At 35.8% G+C, this 20,051-nt stretch overlaps 1 long non-coding RNA gene across 5 annotated transcripts in view; it reads left to right on the forward strand.

The window, feature by feature from the left end:
• Positions 1–20,051, forward strand: part of LOC140708818 (uncharacterized) — a 357,070-nt gene that overhangs the window by 59,215 nt on the left and 277,804 nt on the right. For all 5 annotated transcript variants that reach the window (XR_012089023.1, XR_012089025.1, XR_012089024.1 and 2 more), the window contains exon 3: positions 6,037–6,241. This is a non-coding gene — a long non-coding RNA (uncharacterized lncRNA). The remainder of the gene's footprint in view (positions 1–6,036; positions 6,242–20,051) is intronic.

A 20,051-nucleotide genomic window follows, 5' to 3' on the forward strand; every position in this document is an offset into this window, starting at 1 on the left:
TGCACTAGTATGGCTATAATAATAAATTAAAAATCACAGAAATTAACAAGTATTAGCAAGGATGTGGAGCTACTAGAACCATCATATGTTGCTGGTGCTGATGTAAAATAATATAGCCACTTTGGAAAACAGCCTGGCAGTCCCTTAAAATTTAAACATGCGATTATCATATGACCCAGCAATTCCATTCTTATTATATACCCAAGAGAAATGAAAACATATATTTATATCAAAACTTGTACATGAATATTTATAGCAGCATTACTAATAATAGCCAAAGTGGAAACCATAGAAATGTACAATGACTGATGAATGGATGAACAAAATGAGGTATAGTTATACAATGGAATATTACTTACCTGTGAAAAGAAATGAAGTACTGTTATATGCTACAGTATGCATGAATATTGAAAACATTATGCCTAGTATAAGCCAGACACAAAGGCCACATATCATGATTTCATTTGTATACAATGTTTAGCAAAAGCAAGTGCATAGAGACAGAAGGTATATTAATGATTTCCAGGGGATGAGGAAAAGGGGGAGTGGGGAGTGGGGTTTCTTTCTGAGGATGATGAAAGCATTTGGCATTAGATAGTGGTTATTGTTGCACATTCTTTTGAATATACTAAAGACCACTGAAATGTAGACTTTCAATGGTGAACTGTATGTATCAAAAAATTCAAAAAATGAATAACCTAGGAAAATTAGCTCAGACCAATTTGACTCATATTCTCTACTATTGTATTAAAAGTATTAATGTTGAGGTGAAAAAGTTGTCAACTTAGCATGTTTTACAGAGGTCCACTCTATTTCAAGTGTAATGGTAATTTACAGCGTTGCAGATCCATTCTTGCCAATTGAAGATGATAAAAATGAAGAGGTCAGTACCATGATTATGATATGGAAACACAGTCCATGGACACTGGAGCCAGTTAAAATACTGTAAGATTGTAAATTTAAAAAGGCACATGTAAAAATGTATTCTTAAAAGATAGATATAAACATTAAAAATTGTATAGTGAAAATCTGGACCTAAAGTCTGAGATAAAATTCACAAAGAGTGATCCAAGTGGAGGTGGTTTTTCAAACAGAAAAAATCAAGCAAAGTTAGTTTTCACTTGTTATCCTAACCATTATGTAAATATAGGTTAAAATGTTTAGAAAAATCTTAAGGATAATCACTGAGTTGAAAATAAGAAAAAAAACCCTTCAAAAGAAAAATCAGACAAAGCAGCAGACAAATACTGCCACGTATAAAGCAAATAGCAAATATCAAAGAAACATCAAAACAGAAAACAGAACATGAAGACAAAATAAAACCAAATATAAACTTTATAACTATAAATATGAATGCCTTAAAAATATGAAGGCACAAATTGAATCGGGCAAATGAAAAGAAACAAAACAAAAAAGCAAACAGTGCTTGAAACATTAAAATCAGACCAAGACCAAAATAATTAGGTGGAATAAAGAGAAGGTCTTTATACTGCAAAAGACCTTTATATTAATATCTTAATATAAATACCTTGATGTAATTATTTATAATTTAGACTATCTTAATATAAAGAGAACATCTTTATATTGCTGATTCACAATGATGATAAAGGTAACAGTCGTTATGTGCCAAATAACATATCATCAAAATATGTAAAGTAAAATCATTAAAATACAAGGAAGAAATAATGGAAACGTCAGAGACTTTAACCTTTCCTACTCTAAAGGTCAAGTAAGCATATAGAAGATCTCAGGAATGTAACTGATGAGGTTAATTTAACAGATACACATGAAACATTGTGGCTAATGAAAGCAAATATACATCTTCCTATGCCAATGGAGTAGTCACGAAAATTGATAATTTAGTAAGTTCCCCGAAGAATAATCATTTTATTATAATAGAGTTAAAATGAAAATTAGTAACAAAGATTTAACTCCCTCAAAATCACAACTTAATCATTTGAAATTAGCTTTACTTTAATTCTTAGTTCTTTAGTTAATTCTTTAGTTCACTTGATAAAAATATTCCAAGAATGATTTTCTTAAAATATCCAATTAAGAGAGAAGCTTCCGGCCGAGCACGGTGGCTCACGCCTGTAATCGCAGCACTTTGGGAGGCTGAGGCGGGCAGATAACCTGAGGTCTGGAGTGAGGTCCAGAGTTCAAGACCAGCCTGACCAACATGGAGAAACCCCATCTGTACTAAAAATACAAAAATTAGCTGGGCGTGGTGGCGGGCACCACATCTCAAAAAAAAAAAAAAAAAAAAAAAAAGAAAGAAAGAAAGAAAGAAAAAGAGAGGCTTCTACCCAAGACTAACAGGAAAATTAGGAAGCATAGATCTATAATTTTAGTATAGACATGATAATAGCATTATAATTAACAATAATATCACCAACTTCACCCACTTACTGACCACTGATTAGGATAAATAGTAACACTTGCTTTATAGGAGAGTGTGAAGATTTTATGTGATAAATTTCTAAAATGCTTACAGAAATATGTATCAGAAAGTAAGCCCTCAATAAAAGTCAGTTTTGAACTACAGGTAGAAAGTGTATTTTTAGAACTATGTTTAAAGCAAATAACCTCACCTAGTAGTGAGTGATTTAAATAAACAAATACTTCTGTTTTCCTAATGCAACGAGAGCTCCAGAAGTAAGCAGTCTAGGACTGGAATTGCAGCACAACAATACTGTCAGGCACTAAGACTTCTCATAACTTCCTGTTTTCCTATCCTTCTTCTCTATCAGCCTCATGACCACAAGATTGCTGGTACAGGTCGGGTGCAGTGGCTCACACCTGTAATCCTAGCACTTTGGGAGGCTGAGGCAGGCGGATGACCTGAGGTCAAGAGTTCGAGACCATCCTGGCCTATGTGGCAAAAGCCTGTCTCTACTAAGAATACAAAAATTAGCCAGGTGTGGTGGCATGTGCCTGTAATCCCAGCTACTCAGGGGTCTGAGGCAGGAGAATTGCTTGAACCTGGGAGGCAGAGGTTGCAGTGAGCCGAGATCTTGCCATTGCACTTCAGCGTGGGTGACAGAGGGAGACTCCCTCTAAAAAAAAAAAAAAAATTGCTGGTACACATCCAGGCATCGCATCTGCATTCCAGGAGGAAAGAAGGGAGATCAAAAGCTTTATATTTTTGGAACTGTGCCTTTTGATTTGCGACGAGAGCTCTCCGCACTGAATTCTCACTGATCAGAAATAGGTTGTACAGCTAATGCTAATTGCAAAGGAGGCTGGGAGATGAAGGATTCTTAATTGAACACAGTGCTATGTCTAACAAAATGCTGACAAAGGAGAAGCAGCAATAGACATTGCATAGGTCACCAGCAGTGTCTTTCATAGGAGGTATAAATAATTTTAATGTACACTAATAAATTAAAATATTGTAAGAAATGGAATAGCTGTCAAACATATTTATATGTAAATATATGCATATATATTTCCTTGATTCAAAATAACGGAAGATTTGCTTTTTAATTCTTTGAGAATATATTTCTATTGTTTTTTAAAAGGTTCCAGAGGATGCAAAAAGATAAGAAATATCTCTTTGTATTTCAAAAATGGCAAAACCTTGCTACCTTATAAAACTTGCTCAAAGAAAAATAAAACACAGGCCAAACTTATTTATTCATAGAGATAAAAATGCTAAATAAATAAAAGTAAATACATCTCAGCATGAAAATTAACAATAACAAGCTGTGATTAAGGGTTTATTTCTGGAATTAAGGAATGGTTAAATAATTGGATATCTATTTATATAATTCATCTTATCAGCAGATAAAATGTGAAAAATGATTTTTTTTCCACAAAAATTCCTAGTGACTCCTAATTAAAGATTCTTCTCTAATATTATAAAGCATGTCCAAAACCAGCAATGGCCACCTTTTTAGTCAGTGACATTTCTATTGAAGTCAAGAACAAGACAATAAGGCCCACACTATCACCAATGTTCTTTTATCCTTAAAATAAGTGAGTTTGAGGACAGAGGCAAAAATCATCAGTTGTCAATGATATGCTTAGGTATCTGAAAATTTCCATAGACTATGGAATAAGCCTACTATAGCATATTAGCTAGTCATGCAGAAATATATAAACTTTAATAAGAAATCAGTAGTTTGAAAGCACGATAAACACAAAATCCCAATTCAATACCAAATATAACCTAGGCATTAACCTGACAAATACAAATAGATGTAGAATCTGTTCAGGAAACATTTTAAACTTCCCAGAATAATGTAACGGAAGACTTGAACAGACATGGAAGCCATCTATGTTGTTCATAAGCAAGACCTAACATTAGAAAAATAATACTTTTTCCTAATTAGCCTATAAATCTAATGTGTTTTAATTAAATTCTATTGTGATTTCTTTTAAAAACTTGACAGACTATTCTTGAACTCATAGGAAGAACAAACAGATAAGAATAGTAAAGATAATTTTGATTAAAAAGGGTACTAAGGCACTCTTTGGCCTCCTAGAAATTAAACATGTGAGGGTTCTAATAATTAAAATAATAAGATAACAATACAGGAACAGACATATTTTCAATAGAAAGAGAAGTCCATAAGGAAACCTAATTATGATGAAAAGTTTATCTTAGGATAGAAATTGATTTTGTGTTTTATCACTGAAGAAAGGATACTTCTTTAAAATGGTATTGGAAAAAAAAAACATAAGGAAAATATAATATTCCAACCCTATTTCAGATCTTATCCCAAAAGAAAATTCAGATGTATTAAAATCTTAATGTAAGAAATGAAACTACAAAATGACGAAAAGCAAGTATAAAGAAACTTTTACATTATTTTGGGATGGAAGATTATTTTACTTTTGTCCTGCGGGTACTAACCCAGTAGGTTTCAAATACATGTGTTACTCCTTATATTTGCAAATATGTGGGCAAGACAGGAAACGAGGGGGGGAGCAGATACTATCACAGCGATGGGCGGTGTTGTTACTGGTATTTAGTTAGTGGGTGCCGCCGGGGATGCAAAATTCCTTCATGGCATGGGACATTCCCACATAGTAAGGAGCTGTCCAGCCCCAGATGCCAAAAGCAACCACACTGAGAATCACATGTTGTGGAACATTAAGAACTATTTTAAAAGGTCATTATTAATCATGAAGTGGTCCAATAACTAATATTTCCTGTCTGAGGTTTTCTCCCTCTCTTTTTTTTTAATGGCAAAATGCCTATACATGACTAAGACATCTGAATAACGGCTTTTCTGTCCTCTTCTACATACCAGCTTTCACAATTTGTCAAATGTAGGCAAATTGAAAAAATATAATGAAGAACCTATTGGTGGTGGTGTGAATTGGAGGCATTTGTAAAGAGAGAAGATCTCTGGACAAGCTCGCATTCGCTATGCCTCATTTCCTCTTCTTTATTGTGTGGATAAGGGGAAATGGTGTTTATTGGGAGAGGACCAAAGAAGTTGTATTATTTCCAGTTTACACGATTACTGTAAAAGCTTATCTCAGACAGTCTTATCTTAGGACATTCCACGAGTCTCACTGTAGGGGATGTCATATGCCAATATTTCTTGGTGTTCTTCTGATTGAAATGCCTTTTAAAAAACTTGTTTGAATACCTCAAAATAGGCATGGCTGTTAAAAAGAGAGAGTTGAGTTCTGATAGTTAACATATAAAAGTTTAGTGTATGATAAAAATATTGTATCAGAATTTTCAAAGGGAAAGGGACACTTTGGCTGCAACAAAGAAGGCCACTTCTCAGAAGCGATTCTCCCTCTTTTTCAGAGCTCTCTGTTAACTCAGCAATGGTAACATTGATTTCATACCTTATTATACAGTTATATAAATAATCGAAAAGAACAGAATGCCTGACTAAAGTGGCTTAAATGAGTACAGGTTTATTTATTTATTTTTTCTCACATAGCAAGAAGTCTAGAGGAAGACAGTTGAGGGCTGGTGCAGGAGCTCAACAGTCTAAAAACTGGGTTCTTTCTGTTTCCTCTGCCATTCCTAGGACACTGATTTTAATTCACATTCTGGTTACCCCACAGTTGCTGCAGCTCCTGGTGGTGTAACATCGTTCCAGGCAGGAAGAAAGTAAATGGTGAGCAACCCCCTGGACCTGAGTGTGTTAGTGCCAACTATTGGAGGGTGAGGTTCGTTTCTTTCTGGAAGCAAGGAGAAGAGGGAGAAGGAAAAGACGGAAGAAGGGAGAAAGAATGATGAGAAGCCAACCAGCCAGGAAAGCTAGAGGTGGTAAGATCACTGTACTTCTTAAACTTTGACGTGCATGCAGATCACTCAGGGTTTCGTTAAAATGAAGATTGTGATTCAGTAGGTCTGGAGTATCTGCGTGTCTAAGGAGGTCCTCCATGATGCTAATGCTTCTGGTCTGTGGTTTGTGCTTTGAGCCTGATAAAGTCTCTTGAGAGTGGAGTTACTTCAATATAAAACAATCCTAGTTTCTTTTTTAAAGTCTCAATTTTTAATATGTTCAGTGGTGAAATTTGGATATTCTACTTTATTTAAAGTTCTTCCTCCCGGTACTTGAGTGACCTTGTTGTTGGGCCTGCAGCTGGCTGTCTCATTCTTATGGCGCTTTTGTGCAAGATACTCTTCCATCCTCTGCATCATGGGAAATCTCTGATTTGCAGTTCGTTCAACTTGGCTTCTTTATTTCCCCACACATTCACTTTTCTGCATAAAATCATCTTTTGATCTTGTGGCCACTGAGGTTGGCCATCTTTTGTCTGGGCATTTAGGTGAAACTGAGAGTCTATTTTGTTAGCATTGTTAGCCTCCAGGTTCTTTCTGCTGCATTTCTGCCTTCCAGGAGGATCTACTTAGGGAAGACCTAAGACATCCCCAGCCTTGCTCTGTTTCTTGAGTGGATCTCATTGGGTCCATAGGAGAAACCTCACACATTCTTTGCCCAGACACATTCTGTAACACTAGGCTATTTCCAATGGAGGAATGTCTCTTTTGTCCACTGTCAGGGTAGATAACATGTTATTGAGTCTCACACTAGATTTCTCAGGCCTGCGTCAGACCCTTGCCCACTGTGCAGCCCAGTCTCCAAATGGCCTTACTTATTTTTCTTTTTTTTCTGGCTAAAGATAAGGAGTAAGCACACTTAACCCTCTCACTTTGGAGCAGGTACATGCACAGCTCTCTTTGAGAAAACTCTCTCAGTTCAAATGTAACCACCTTCTTGAATGTTTTAGACTTCTGTCTCTTGGTTTCCAACCACAGCTTTGCAAGCTCTGCATAGAGGATCTGCTAATGGATTTTGGGATGCCTCAGTGGTTGTCACATTGTAAATATACAGTTGTGCAAGCAGCGCATTGCAGAACTCTAGGGGTGCCGTTCACCTCCAAGTCACTGCAGATTTGTACAGTGATGATTTTTTCTTAATTGCACTTTATGCAGTTAAGAAAAAGGAAAGGTTACCTTTTTCATAATGCACAAAATCCCCTTTTAATCTACTGGCAGCTAATTTTGGTAATAGCTGTGTCAGGATCATCAGAGAAACTGAGAAGTCCCTCATTATTAGGAATGCTTTAAATTACTTTATAAAATGTTATGAGGACTTGTATATATTTGATTCCATATTATTATCCCTTGAATACCCAGTGCAATTTTATCTTGTTAATTTTTAAATCATTCATTTGCTTCTTTGGGAGTTTTTAAATTTAATTTTTGAAAAGTAAATATGAAACAGAGGGATTCAAATTTTGGTTGTTCTTTGCATTCAGATATTCTGTAATCAGTAAGTTGAGTTCCTTTAGTTGCTTTATGTTTCTTATCAATATTTCAAAGCACTTGTTTCCACAAATTTTAATGTTAATGCAATTTCTTATTCTTGCATATAACTTCAAAAACCTTGCTTTTTGGCTTGGTTTTTTTGGCTCTTACATCAATTACAAATTTTTAAAATTCATTACCTTGTTTTAAAGGTTGATGCCTGCCTAGCCAACTCCATTCCCATCTGGCCTAGAACATTTAAATTGGCTGTCAGACTTTTTTTTTTTTTTGCTATTGTATTTATTTATTTATTTTTAAATTTACTTTAAGTTCTGGGATACATGTGCAGAACATGCAGGTTTGTTATGTGTGCCATGGTGGTTTGCGGCACCTGTCAACCTATCATCTAGGTTTTAAGCCCCGCATGCATTAGCTATTTATCTTCATGTTTTCCTTCCCCTCTCCCCCCACCCCCTAACTGGCCCCAGTCTCCTCCCTGTGTCCATGTGTTCTCATTGTTCAACTCTCACTTATGAGTGAGAACATGTGGTGTTTGGTTTTCTGTTTTCTGTGTTAGTTTGTGGAGAATGATGGCTTCCAGCTTCATCCATGTCCCTGCAAAGGGCATGATCTCATTTCTTTCTATGGCTGCATAGTAGTCCACGGTGTTTATGTACCATTTTCTTTATTTGGTCTATCGTTGATGGGCATTTGGGTTGGTTCTATGTCTTTGCTATTGTAAACAGTGCTGCAATAAACATACATGTGCAGGTGTCTTTATAGTAGAATGATTTATATTCCTTTGGGTATATACCCAGTAATGGGATTGCTGGATCAAATGGTATTTCTGGCTCTAGATCCTTGAGGAATCGCCACACTGTCTTCCACAATGGTTGAACTAATTTACATTCCCACCAACAGTGTAAAAGCATTCCTATTTCTCTACAGTGTCGCCACCATCTATTGTTTCGTAACTTTTTCATAATCACCATGCTGACTGGTGTGAGATGGTATCTCATTGTTGTTTTGATTTGCATTTCTCTAATGATCGGTGATGTTGAACTTTTTTTCATATGTTTGTTGGCCACATAAATGTCTTCTTTTGGGAAGTGTCTGTGCATATCCTTTGCCCACTTTTTGATGGGGTTGTAAGTTCCCTGTAGATTCTGGATATTAGACCTTTGTCAGATGGGTAAATTGCAAAATTTTTCTCTCATTCTGTAGGTTGTCTGTTAATTCTGATGATAGATTCTTTTGCTGTGCAGAAGCTTTTTAGTTTAATTAGATTGCATTTGTCAATTTTGGCTTTTGTTGTGATTGCTTTCGCTGTTTTTGTCATGAAATTCTTGCCTATGCCTATTTCCTGAATGGTATTGCCTGGGATTTTTATGGTTTTTGAGTTTTACATTTAAATCTTTAATCCATCTTGAGTTAATTTTTGTATAAGGTGTAAGGAAGGGGTCCAGTTTCAGTTTTCTGCATATGAATAGCCAGTTTTCCCAGCACCTTATTAAGTAGGAAATCCTTTTCCCATTCCTTGTTTTTGTCAGGTTTGTCAAAGATCAGATGGCTGTAGATGTGTGGTGTTATTTCCGAAGTTTCTCTTCTGTTCCATTGATCCATATGTCTGTTTTGGTACTAGTACCATGCTGTTTTGGTTACTGTAGTCTTGTAGTATAGTTTTAAGTTAGGTAGCATGATGCCTCCAGCTTTGTTCTTTTTGCTTAGGATTGTCTTGGCTATATGGGCTGTTTTTTGGTTTCATATGAAATTTAAAGTATTTTCTAATTCTGTGAAGAATGTCAATGGTAGTTTGATGGGAATAGCATTGAATCTATAAATTACTTTGGACAGGATAGCCATTTTCATGATATGGATTATTCCTATTCATGAGGACAAAATGTTTTTCCATTTGTTTATGTCCTCTCTTATTTATTGAGCAGCGGTTTGTAGTTCTCCTTGAAGAGGTCCTTCACATCCCATGTTAGCTGTATTCCTAGATATTTTATTCTCTTTGTATCAATTGTGAATGGGAATTCATTCATGATTTGGCTCTCTGCTCTCTCAACATGCTTTGACTAGTGAGTGGCATCATGCTACCTAACTTAAAACTATACTACAGGGCTACAGTAATCAAAACAGTATGGTGCTGGTGCCAAAACAGACATATAGATCAATGGAACAGAAGAGAAACTTCAGAAATAACACCACACATCTACAACCATCTGATCTTTGACAAACCTGACACAAACAAGGAATGGGAAAAGGATTTCCTACTTAATAATGGTGCTGGGAAAACTGGCTACCCATATGCAGAAAAATGAAACTGGACCCCTTCCTTACACCTTATACAAAAATTAACTCTACATCACTTATTGGTGTATAGGAATGCTTGTGATTTTTGCACATTGATTTTGTATCCTGAGAGTTTGCTGAAGTTGCTTATCAGCTTAAGGAGTTTTTGGGCTGAGATGATGGGGTTTTCTAAATATAGAAACATGTCATCTTCAAACAGAGACAATTTGACTGCTGCTTTTCCTATTTGAATACCCTTTATTTCTTTCTCTTGCCTGATTGCCCTGGCCAGAACTTCCAATACTATGTTGAATAGGAGTGGTGAGAGAGGGCATCCTTGTCTTGTACTGGTTGTCGAAAGGAATGCTTTCCAGCTTTTACTCATTCAGTATGATATTGGTTGTGGGGTTATCATAAATAGCTTCTATTATTTTGTGATATGTTCCATCAATACCTAGTTTATTGAGAGTTTTTAACATAAAGGAATGTCAAATTTTATTGAAAGCCTTTTCTGCATCTGTTGAGATAATCATGTGGTTTTTAACATTGGTTCTGTTTATGTGATGGGTTATGTTTATAGATTTGCGTATGTTGAGGCAGTCTTGTATCCCAGGGATGAAGCCAACTTGATCATGGTGGATAAGCTTTTTGATGTGTTGCTGGATTCAGTTTGCCAGTATTTTGTTGAGGATTTTTGCATTGATGCTCATCAGGGATATTGGCCTGAAGTTTTCTTTTTTTGTTGTGTCTCTGCCAGGTTTTGGTATCAAGATGATGCTGGCCTCATAAAATGAGGCTTTTTTGCCCTCTCTTCACCTTTTGCCATCACAGGGTGGAAAACTCCCTGGAATCATGCTAATGCTGCCATTTTCGGTACATGGGACCTATGAAGGAGCATATAGCTCTATTGCACGTGCACAGGTTTCTCCTATCATAAATATTCATTCACCTCCTATAGCTCATCAAATATGTATATTTAGCCACCCCATTCAGCATAAATTCTTGTCCCCCTTTCTCCTCCCTCAAAATGTCTTTTCTGGCTTCTGGCCAGATGCTGTGCTTCCCAGCCCATCAGACAGCCTGGCCACCCTGCAGGGTGCAACCCTTTATGGGAAATACAGCTCTCCTTTCCAAATTAATATTGTATATATGTTATATATATAAAATAATCTCCTTTCCAAATTAAATATACATATATATATCTCCAGTCTTCATCCTTTTGAATGAAATATGGAATGAGATTTGTCTATAGATTTATCTATATGCATACAGATTTATAATTGTATAAATTAGGCAAAGAACATTTTATGAAAGCCTTTTTATAAGAGTTTATTTTTTCTCAAAATTTTCTGTAATAGATTTTTTTCCAGTCATTTGGGGGGGGGGGGTCTATGTCTATATTAGAACCTACAGGGAGATTTAAATTATTTAAATTATCCCAATTAAGGGGGATATTTTTGAGTCTCTTGATCTGATGATTTAATCTTGTCATTGCCCTTCATAACACTTGAAAAGCTTAGCAAGATCATGAAGAGAAATTGCATTTTATTCTAGAACCTGTGATAGAAATCTCTGGAGTTTATCTTTGTAATTTCTCATTTTTTCCCCTGTAAGAATCACCAATGCTCATTCCACTATCTATGAATAATTTTAGTTGACAATAAAAATATATTAACCCCCAGTGACCTGAGAGTGATGAAATCCACCATTTCCTATTCTGAAGACTGTTCAGCAAACACAGATTTAAATCTCTTTACACTTCAAAATTTTTTACCAATGAAAAGCTCAATGAAATTGCCTACAAATAATTTCTGGATAGTTTAACCTATGCTTTCTGAATTATATTGCATTTTATCCTGCTGATAGAAAGTATAGTAAATTTTCATTGTTTAAGACCTGATTTTAGAGCCGCTCATGAAGACAATTCTGTTCAGATTCAGTAATAAAAGTCAAATTTCCCTCCACTTTTGGCCAGAAGAGGGAAGCAGTCGACTGCATCTGAGGCATCTGTTCACGGATTCCAGCAAACTTTTGTACTTCAAATTAATTACCACTCAATAATGTAATAGTTAAAATAATGCACAGCTCTCGAATGTCACTTTGTGAAATTAAAGGAAATGTATCAGGTATGTATTTTCTTTTCATTCGTTTATGTCTTGAAATTACTTAGCTTCTTAGACTCTGTGTTTGTGAAATTTAACGAACACTGCTAACTGATAGTCAATCTCTGCTTTAAGTCAGAGCTTTACGATTGGATTAGAAAATCAATAACCAAACAACTAGAAGACCTGCCTTATTGGTCTCAACTTTTGCCTCTGAAATGAGAAAGTTATTTCCTAATTGTTCCACAGAGTTAAATACAAGGTCCTGGCAACATGGGATAATATATGTTTACCTCTACAATTGCTTATATTAATATTAGGCTATTATTTTAATTTTTTCTTACTTAGGATGTGATCACTCCCTTAAATAGCTCTTTTATTGTCTTGTTCTTGCCTTATCTCTGTTATTTTTGGTAATGTACCAGATGAACTTCAGGCTCGTCTGAAATGTTTCCCTGAATTAGTTTGTGCTCCAAAGGCTGTGTGGAGTAGAGCACTGAGGAAAAGTTTTCTGGATAATTCAATTAATAAAACACAAATGAAGCCCCTATCATGGAGTAAACATGAGAATTTAAGTATTTCTGTGTTGATAATTGTACACATTTCCTTTTTCATTTTGAGTTGATGCTAGCTCTGTTTATATAACCAGACACTTTATGATAAATGAATGCTAAGAACTCAGTCCACTTGCCATCATGGTACGTTGTATTCATCTAGGCCTCACAGAAATAGGGTTACTAGATGATCCATAGTGAATTTGTCATTCACTGTTCTGTTACAGACCTTGTTTTAGTAACGTGATGCGGATATTCATTTTCTTCACTGTATTTTTTTTATTCCTGAATATATTTAGTTTTTAAATTTTTTCTTCATTTCACCCTGATTAAATTCTCATATTAGGAGCACTTTAGTAAAGGGCCTAAAATAAATAAAATAAGAACATATACCCAAAGAAGTCTCAAAATAGCATTAGCGGCTGGGCATGGTGGCTCATGCCTGTAATGCCAGCACGTTGCAAGGCTAAGACAGGTGAATCACCTGAGGTCAGGAGTTTGACACCAGCATGGGCAACATGGTGAAACCTCATCTCTTCTAAAAATACAAAAATTAACTGGTGTGGTGGCAGGCGCCTGTAATCCCAGCTACTTGGGAGGCTGGGGTAGGAGAATCACCTGAACCTGAGAGGCAGAAGTTGCAGTGAACCGAGATCATGCCACTGCACTCCAGCCTGGGTGATCTTTTTATTGTTTTAGAAGGTAAATTCTCATTTTCACACTGATTTATTTTTATAAAACAACTCCTTTTAAGGAACAAATATTCATTTCTAGCTGGAGCAGTATTTCTGAAACTTTAGCAGGTATCAGAATCATCTGGAGAGCTTGTTAAAACATTGATTAAAAAGACCCAATCACAGAGCTTCTGGTTTGTTAGGTCTGGGGTGGGGACCAAGAATTTACATTTGTAACAGGTTCCCAGGCAGTGTTGATGTTGGTCTGGAGAACACACATTGAGAACCATTGGATTAGAAAAAATAATGTGCAATGAATGATTTATACAGTCACAGCTACCTAAAAGTGAAAGCTTAGCTGTTACTATTACCTAAGGTACTGAGTTTAGAATTGTTAATAAATAGTAAACATTCCTTGAATGCCTACTATGAACTAGACACTTTGGTAGGTTTGAAGAGCTTATACCCTGGGTGAGGAGAAATGTGGGGTCACATGGGGACAAATAGGAGAAAAATCACCTACTCTTGGGGTTTATGGAGAACTTCTTGGAGATGACTCCTGAGTTAAGTTTTGACATGAGCAAATGTTACCTAGGTCAGTAGAAGCTGAACAATTCTTACAGACAGAGAGAATAACCCAAGAAACTAAGAAAGGATTGAAACAGCAGTTTTTATTACAAAAATGAAAGCTTGAGTTATAGAAAATAGGCAGTGATGTAGTTTCGCTTTCAAGAAAGTAAATTTGAGGATAGAAGATAATAATATAGTTTTGTTTTTAGCAAATATTTGTGTGTTACCCAGTGTATGGAAGTGGTTTTATTGTGTGTGTTGTTTGTTTGTTGTTAAAAAGTGGCTTGCTTTGCATTTTGTTGGGATTTTCAACATTTTCTCATGGCAATTGATTAGAAAAAGGCAAAAATGGGGGGAAAATTTGTCAAGACTATTAATTTTAGTGATTTTAAATAATCTGTACTCTTAATGAATCTCAACTATGCTCAATATATTGTCATTTCTAAATTTTGAATTGATGTTATTTGATGAGAGTTATTTTACTTCAGCTAATGTGAAACTGCATATGTAGCTTAAAACAGAAATGGCACTTTAAAATAAAATTTCAATATCAAGTAATGCCAAATCATATTAATCAACTTGAGTATGTTAGAAACTAATTCTTTTTTGTGGAATTTTGAAGTGCTTCATGGGCAATAGAGGAACTGCACATCACAGTTACCCCCCTCCCAAAAATATAATGCTCACTTCAAAAGAAAAACTTCCTTCTTCCTCAGATAAGAAAAAAAAGATGGATAAATTAACAGGAACTAAAAGCAGAGGCACAACTACTATATAAACAAATAATACAAAAATGCATGAAACTGAAAAATGATCATGGCACCTAAAGTTAGCATTAGTCTCTTTTCTATGTATCAGGCTGACATATTAGAAAATAAAAAATTATATATATATGATTTTCATATATATATATATGAAGCACATATCTTGAATAACAAAGGCATCTCAATTTTGAAGCAAGGAATTTTTTTAGGTAAATCCAAAAAGCAAGAAAATGATTTAGAAATGATAAAATAGGTCTGTATTTCAAATAGAATATAAAGACATAGTGAACAGGAAGAAAATGAAGCTAAAAGAGTTCAGTATGATGAAGGAAAGTCTATTGCTATAGTAGCTCAACAAGTCAGAATCCTCAGGAAGTGCACAATCTTTGGTGTGTTAATATGTCTTCAAATGGAGCTGTTTAAATCATTTACTAAGATTTAATAGCTAAATACAGGCACAATAACAGTATATTTTATAACCTTTTTGGATCAAAGAATATTCACACACTTATTTGTGGGTAGAATATGCTTAACTCTTAGCAATATAATGGTGCCATTTGACATTGCAAGAAGGGTAAATAGTAACACCCCAAAATTATGACAACTATTTTTAAAATGTAATTAATTTAATTAGAGCACCAGAAACAAAGAAATTCTGGAAAAGGAGCAGCAGGAGAGAATTTCACTAACATCTTTCACAAATCTCGACTGTAATTTAGCGTTTAAATAATCCTTTTGTCAAAATAGTGAACTGGCTTTCTGCAAAGGGCGTCTTTGAACTGGTTTTTACTTGTGGAGCTGTTTTGTGTACTGAAGAGTATCCACTTGTCAAGATGCCATTCTGAAACCCAGATGAGTAGCTGAGAAGCTCATTTTGCTTGCCCTCGGGACAGCTAAGCTTTACATTTTTGATGACAATGGAATGCAGTAGTTTATGTCAGGGGTGTGTGTGTGTGTGTGTGTGTGTGTGTGCATGCACGCACACGGGTGTTATTCTACAGCTTCTGTTTGAGGTTCACCTTACTTAATTACAAAGTAAGCGTGAAGCAGGGAACACCCTTTGCAACTAACCTTCACTTTTCATCTCAGAATTGTGCACTCTGCAAAAATCTGATCTTCTCTCCATTTTAGTTTTAAAAATAGTTTATATAAAAAGTGAGAAGCAACAAAACAGAAATTTTAAAAATGTACACTAAGGTGCTTTGCTTGCTTCAAAGATAGAAATACTGTGTTTCTTATTTCTATTGCATTTTAGAATTTAGAAAAGCAGAAAGAATCCAGAAGGTCTTCTATGGCTGTTTTATTAAACAGCCATAGGTCTTGAGAAACTGATTCTATGTGTCTGTAAGTTTACTCAGAATTCCAGTGACACCAGCTTTACTTCTATAAAAAAGACATTATTGATGATTAAACTTAAAATACTTTTGAGATTATTATAATTAGAAATTCAACGTATATAATTGAATAAAGCAATAATTTCTTGAGTTATAGTATTAAGTAACATATTTTATAATATCTACGTAGCTAACAAAATATCTGTATCATAAACCTTGGCTATACATAACTCCGGTGGTTTGTTTCTGGGAATACAATCATAATAGGGAGAAAAATCAGTGTGTAATTGTGACAAAATAGCTTCAACCCAACCTTTAGTTGTATAATTTTGCTGAAGTTTCTGCATATGTATAGCAAAGGAATTGAACTATAACTCTAAAATTCAATTTCTGAAAATTCCATGATTAAATAAGTAAACAGATCCACAGGAGGGAAAACGCTGCAAAAATTCAGGAAATGTGATTATCTTTCTCCCTTCCTTCCTTCTTTTCCTTAGTTGTTTAGCTTATGAATCCTGCCTTTAATAAAAGTGAATAAATTATATTGATATAGCACGAGAAACTTATGTTAAAAGCTTACAAGAAGAGATGGAGAATGGTAAAGATACAGTTCAAAGAAGTGATAAATGTCTGGGATCAGGAAATGCTGTTCTGGTAGAGCTATTTGTTATATCAGCATTAAGACTGAGATAGGAAGCTTTGAGCTGAAGGATGTGGGTAACGAGTGTCAGGGAGGCCCTGGAGAAAAAGCTCAAGTCAATGGCATTAGCTGAGCAATGGAGATTGAAAATTAGGTTTAAATATTTCGATGCACCCAGGTCACAGCCATGCCATTGGGTACTGCATTTCAGGGACTCTTCCTTTGCTGGCAATTCAGTTTTTCTAAAACACCAATCTCACCAGGTAGACTTCCAAGAAGATAATTAATTTTCTGCTCATGCAGCAAAATGTGTAAGGGGAAAAAAGCAAACAGATTCCTGGTCATAAAGAAACAAATAAGGCAGATGGGAAAGGCAATGTAGTATGGTAAAAAATTCACAGACCTGACATTGACTCTTACAAGATATTTCACATAGGGCAAGTTTTTTTTTTTTTTTTTTTTTTTTTTTTTTTTTTTTTTTTTTTTTTTTTTTTTTTGTCTTTTTAATCCTTTTGGTTGTCAATTTCCTCATGCATAAGATGGAGTTTATACCAATCCTCACATAGCAGTAATATGAGGATTAAACGAAGCAAGACTTGTAAAGCGTCTCACATAGTGCCTGGAAATAATAGGTGCTCTCCCTTCAGTTTTTCCTTTTTTTTCCTCTTTTACACTTTTTCTTTTTCTTGCTCCTGATGTTTTCCCCACTCTCTCACCAAGTAAGAAACAGAAGTTTCCAAGTAAAAGATCCTCTTAATATCCAAATGGCCTGTTGGGTGGCTTCTTAAGGTCTTAGAGTCCTAGAGGGGGATGTTTCTTCCTAAAATCCCTCAGAACACAGTTTCCAGTAGGTTGGACTCCTAAGCTGCTCTCCAGGGTGCTGCTGGGCATTTTTAAGATTCTCTCCTCAATGGGGAGTTGCTTTTATCTTCCTAGGGGCTCTAAAGTACTTCCTGGAATTAGAGCTTTTGTAGAGATATTCATTGGCAGTGACAGACAGAGCTCTTTATCTTTTCAAAGAGCAGCTCTACCAAGAAGGAATTGTTTGGCCATGTCTAGGAGTACAGGGGCAAATCTGGACATGATTTTTACTGCTTGAACTGCAAAGCTATTTGGGTTAACACTGAAATTAATTTTTTTTTCTGAGCTATATTGTAGGATTGCATTATATATAAAGTTTACTTTGAAACTTTCCAATGGCACCTCTTGGTTTAATCAAGATTGACATTTTTATTAATCCCAGTAAAGACTCTATCTAGGGTACTGCCTTAAAGTGTGTCTCAAAAATACCTGAGAAGTAGGACTCTATTTGGATTTAGCCATTGTGCCTGTTCAATTGTTCTTGCCTGAGAGTCAGGGGAACACAGGACGTTTTCACACTGTTTTAAAATCAGTTCAGTTTATGAGGGGTGATACTCATCGTGGACTTGTAGGCGAATGGGTGCAAAATACAGATTCTACCCTCAAAAAGTGCAACCTTGAGATAGGGTGATGTTTCAGGTCAATCAGTGTAAAATTTAGGAAGTAGAACTGGTGTGGTTTGGCTCTATGTTCTCACCGAAATCTCATGTTGAATTGTAATCCCCAATGTTGGGGAAGGGACCTAGTCGGAGGTGATTGGATTACAGGGACAGATTTCGCCCTTGCTGTTCTCATGATAGTGAGTGAGTTCTCACCAAATCTGATGGTTTAAAAGTGTGTGACACTTCTCCCTTTGCTCTCTCTCTTTCTCCTGCCACCATGTGAAGGCATGCTTGCTTACCCTTTCCTTTTTGCCATGATTGTAAGTTTCTTGAGGCCTCCCAGCCATGCTTCCTGTACAGTGTGTGGAACTGTGAGTCAATTAAACCTCTTTTCTTTATAAATTACCCAGTCTCAGGTAGTTCTTTGTAGCAGTGTGAGAATGGATGAATACAGAAAGAACTAAAGGGTTATTATTGACAAGCGAGCACTTTTAATGTTTTGCCTTGTGAAAATGTAGTAGTTCAAGTAAAACAAAACAAAAGAAGAAAAAGTTCAAGAGTACAGTTTGGTGCAAAAGTAATTGCAGTTTTTGCCATTGAAAGTAATGAAAATAGAAAATGTCCCTGATAAAGTTTACCAAATAGTAATAAATATGCTTTCCACAACATACTCTCACAATTTTATTGAAACAGTTTCTGGGACTCTGGGTAGTTTTCCAGACTCTGATGATGAGCACAGTAGTTACCACTGGCAGACGTGGGAGGAGCAGGCAGCTTGGCTCCGTCTCTGGGGAACATCGAAAGATTAATACAACGGGCAGCTCAAAATCCAGAGCTGGCTGAAGCCGTCAGGACTCGGCCTAAGTTTGTCACTTCAGAGTGGGCACCACATAACTGACTGACTTCCCAAGAACTGGGGGTGGCAGGTCATGCCACCTGGTTCGGTACTGCTACATCTTACCTGCAGAGTTTGGAACATTCCTTTTGTTCTAGCAGATAAGTGAACAAGAGCCAGCCTCTTAATGAAATATACTTCCCTTGAATGTGTATCATATAGGCTGTTTGACTGTTATGAAAAATGTCATCTACAGAAAAGAATGGTATACATGTTGCTAAGAGACATTAGATGTTATTGCCGGAGTCAATATTTCAGAATGAAGGATGGTAATCTAACATTACTGCTTTTAGCTGTCCCCAAAGATCCTAAATTGAATTATTATTTTAAACTTGTAGATTGCAGCATAATAAGTGGGTAAAAGTATGGGCTCTGGTGTTAAACTGCCTGGATTTCCTGCTGGACAAGTTACTAAACCATTTTGTACCTCAGTTTCCCCATCTGTAATATCCCTTTCCTCATACGGTGATTGTGAAGCTTACATGAGTTAATGCATACAATGGTACTAAGAGCATGCCTCGGACATAATTATCATTATCTAAGGGTTTGCTGTTAATACACAAACTTATCCTATCCCACAGTTCCCAAGAATTTTAACATCAGGGTACCTAACCTACCTTTTAGGATTGTTTGAATGAGAAACTGAACAGTATCTGATATGGGTTACTCTTTCAAATAGTATGTGAAGGAGGTGAACATATGACAAGGTGTATCTTTTAACATTGGTGCTTTATCTAGGAATTACATTGTTATTCCAGAAAAGTGTTTGTTACATTGTATTGGGTATATTACATGCAGTATATTTGAAAACTAATTGTTCACATGAAAGCATTGGCTGGCCTGGCAGTTATCTCATAACCTTGAATTTATCTCATTATTGAAAATGTCATAAAGGGATATCAGATATGTGTGGTGGCTCAGCTCATTGTCAAAGACATCTAATTTTTATCGTGAACTTTATTCTCCAGACTGGAGAATAAAATTCTTAAGATCAACAGCAGCAGTAGCAGCAGCAACAACGACGACAACAA

This window comes from Chlorocebus sabaeus, chromosome 17 (assembly GCF_047675955.1).
Source record: "Chlorocebus sabaeus isolate Y175 chromosome 17, mChlSab1.0.hap1, whole genome shotgun sequence".
Taxonomy (NCBI): domain Eukaryota; kingdom Metazoa; phylum Chordata; class Mammalia; order Primates; family Cercopithecidae; genus Chlorocebus; species Chlorocebus sabaeus.